Here is a 3,321-nt window from a genome sequence, read left to right on the forward strand (position 1 = left end):
CCTCAGCGCTGAGTTGCTGATATACAGCGAAGGCCCCGCCGGTCAGCCGCAGAGGAATCACGCGCTCGACATTTTTCACGCCGGACAACTGACAATGTAACTCGACCTTCTCAACTCAGCTGAGTACCGGGTCGGATCCGTCGAATTCCGGTATCAACTTTAGATCGAACCTATCCGCCATTGAAGAAAAGAAAACCAAGTTCGGAGTGGGGAGGCCGAAATAGCTTGTAAGAGTATCTTGTGTAGGAGACGGTGAGACTCGTCGTGGGCGACGAAGCGTTTCACTGAAGAACCACGGCAACACACAGCAAACCAACAAACAATGACAGCCACGGCGCGAAGGCAACTAACAAAGCTCAGCTGACTGCACGAATAGAAACGGAACCCAACGGTCACTGTACTGATCGCCACGAACGTCAGAACCCGACTGCCTCGCACCTCCAATGGACCGATTTTTATTACTCAAGATGGCCTAGCTAATTTGCATCCCCGCGAGATCTCGCACGATCCTGCGAGATTCCGCTCTTATAAAAGCAGGCAGGCGCCATCTTGAAACTCTTTCTTCCGCTGCCCCGATCACAGGATCAGCCACCACCCCACACGCCAGGCACACACGGACCCTCTTGCGCCGAGGGCTACGGTTAGTCTCACAATGTCACCTTTTTTTTGTTTTATCTTTCACTCTTCTGCGTTGTTAATGATATATTGTAGAAGTTTCACTTTTATCAAGAGTATGTTCTTAAAGTAGTAACCGCTGTTTTTTTTTTTCAAGTAAGTTTCGACTTCGATGTGTGAGGTTCCGCCAACCATTTAATGAACCTTGTGTTTGAATCTAGATTGACATTTATGACGCATTAATTAGAGAGAACGAAACCCACACTGGGCGAGAATGTGGGGAAAGAGATGGCGTTGCTCTGATACCTTATGAACTCTGTTCCTTTTCCTTGTTTCTTGCAGCTTGACCATGTTTGATGCAAAAAATTTCTTGATTCCAGTGTAAATTGCACTCCGCCACGATTCCTGATTTTCTCAAAACCTTCCACAAAGCAGCACAGTTTGCTGTATCAAACGCAATCGTGAATTCCACGAACCCTATATAAAACTCCTGATTTTTCTTGCTTATCCTCTCGCATAAGGAAAATAATATCAATGGTGCCGCGACCAGCATGAAAGCCACACTGCAATTAAGGGTGGATGTCATCAACTACGTGAGTTCTAATTCCGTTCAAAATCAGTCTGGCAAAGATCTTTCCAGCTATAGACACCAAAGAAATTACCCGGTGATTATCGCATATCTTTTTGTTACATTTGGATTTGGAACAAATGGTGAGTGTATGCATCATTAAAGTCTTGTGGGAGCATCCCTTGTCTCCAAATTTCAATAAACAAGCACAGAAGCACGTATTGATTCTCCTTATTTGAAAATTCCTGGTTGGATGACATCTTTGTTCGGTTCTTTGTTTGACAAAATTTGCTCCGAGATTCCTATGCCGCTGAGATATTAAAGCAAGCACATCTGCATTGGTAGTGAAGAATTGTTCAAGACCAAATCAAAGTGTTATTTCTATCTTTTCAGGATATCGTTCTTATTCGTCAAAAGATCTTAAGAAAATAGAAAATGCACCATTTTCTTGAAGACTTAACACTCTCTTCATACCGTCATAGGATGCCTTTGAATTTTTTTCTGTAAGAATGTTATTTGGGGGGGGGGGTAGCGTGTTTAGGGAGCTCCTATCTTCTACCCATGCATTTGAGAACTGTGCCTTCTTTGAATCAGCTCCTGTACTTCATAATTGCTGTTATCGAACCAGTCCTAATTCCTAAGAATAGGTACACCCAGTGCCCCAAAGGAATTTGGCATGCATACCATCCAGCAAAGCCTTCCAGGATGATTCAATGTTCGAAGTTTTGTCCACTGAGTTTAATGCTGCATCCCTACTTTCTGTAAGTCTTGAGCGTTCTTCAACACATTTAAGGGGAACTGTATTTATGCGCTTTGGCACCCTTCTATCCAATAGATGCAGTGTCACTTTGCTTCGAAGTTGGGCATGATCCGATGGACAAAAGGTGGTGAAAAAGCACCTTTTCAGACTAGTCATTCACGTCCGTTTTTTTTTTGTCATCACATAATCTATCAATTTCTAAACTCTACATCGTGAATCCATCCATGTTTTTTATGTTTTCTGTTGGAACCCGGAGTTTGTCATACATAAACCATATTCTTAAAAAAAAGGCGGGGTATATTTGCATTCATAGTGTCGGTATCATGAGAATCCGAAACACTTCCCCGATTGTTGACAATTTCCAAGGGGTTCTTTAGCCTGTGGAAATAATTATATGTAATCTCTGACATTCTGAAAAATCTATAACAAAAATGGCTCGTTAGGTTAGCTCTGCGGGATAGCATCGTCCTTTCGAATTCAAAATCTCTACTTTAAGACATCGGCTTGGGGGTCAGCTGGTTGGATGACCACGCCCCTTGTCGAGATGAAGTTTTTTTTTTTTTCATTTACTCTTATTTCAAGAATGTTGTGCGACAAAATGTCTTCGTTTGACTTCCAGGATGCGAAATTGGATAGTGACAAAGAATTGCAGGCAGCTCTCCAGCAGGAACAAGCCAAAGCCCACTTTCAGAGCAAGATTCATAAACTAACCGACACATGTTGGGACACCTGCTTTGATAAACCCCGTGATAAAATGGACAGTCGGACGGAGACCTGCATGTCCAACTGTGTAGATCGTTTCATTGACACTTCTCTGCTGGTTGCAACGCGCTTCCAACAGATTTTACAACGAGCTGCATCGCAGTAATAAGAAAATGACATTTAAAAAATATCCTCCCCCATGATTAATTTTTATTTTTCTTGCCATATTGTTTCGTGATGAGTTTGTTTCTTAGAAGTTTTGCTTTGAGAATTTAATTTAGAAAACGAATTTACAATATTTACTAAATTTCATTTTTTTTTCTCCATTCTAACATTTTTTTCATTTTGCCATCAGATCGGCACACAATTCTTTTGCCGGTTTATAGAGGTGGCATTTAAAACCATTGTAATTTATTTGATGCATGTTGTTAAGTTCTTGTCCAGAATTTCCCCTATATTAAAAAAATACGAAAATAAAAAAAAATGTATGATGTATGAATCCGTGACCCAACAAAAATATCTAGGTATGGGCAATACTTGCAATAACCCTTATGCCTGAGTGGCTTCCGGGCCTTGATAAGTGATGAACACCGTGTAGAAACAAAAAAAAGAAGTAGGTCTATTCCACAGTCTGATTTCGTCACGGTTTGCATGATCTGTGTTAGTTAATAGAATT

General features: G+C 41.3%; 1 pseudogene; it reads left to right on the forward strand.

Annotated features, from left to right (window-relative positions):
• Positions 1 to 2,508: 2,508 nt before the first annotated feature.
• On the forward strand, positions 2,509 to 2,946 carry LOC145280221 (mitochondrial import inner membrane translocase subunit Tim8 B pseudogene; annotated as a pseudogene).
• The last annotated feature ends 375 nt before the right edge of the window (positions 2,947 to 3,321 follow it).

This window comes from Euprymna scolopes, chromosome 7 (genome assembly GCF_053919585.1).
Source record: "Euprymna scolopes isolate OS-2025 chromosome 7, ASM5391958v1, whole genome shotgun sequence".
In the NCBI taxonomy this organism is placed as follows: domain Eukaryota; kingdom Metazoa; phylum Mollusca; class Cephalopoda; order Sepiida; family Sepiolidae; genus Euprymna; species Euprymna scolopes.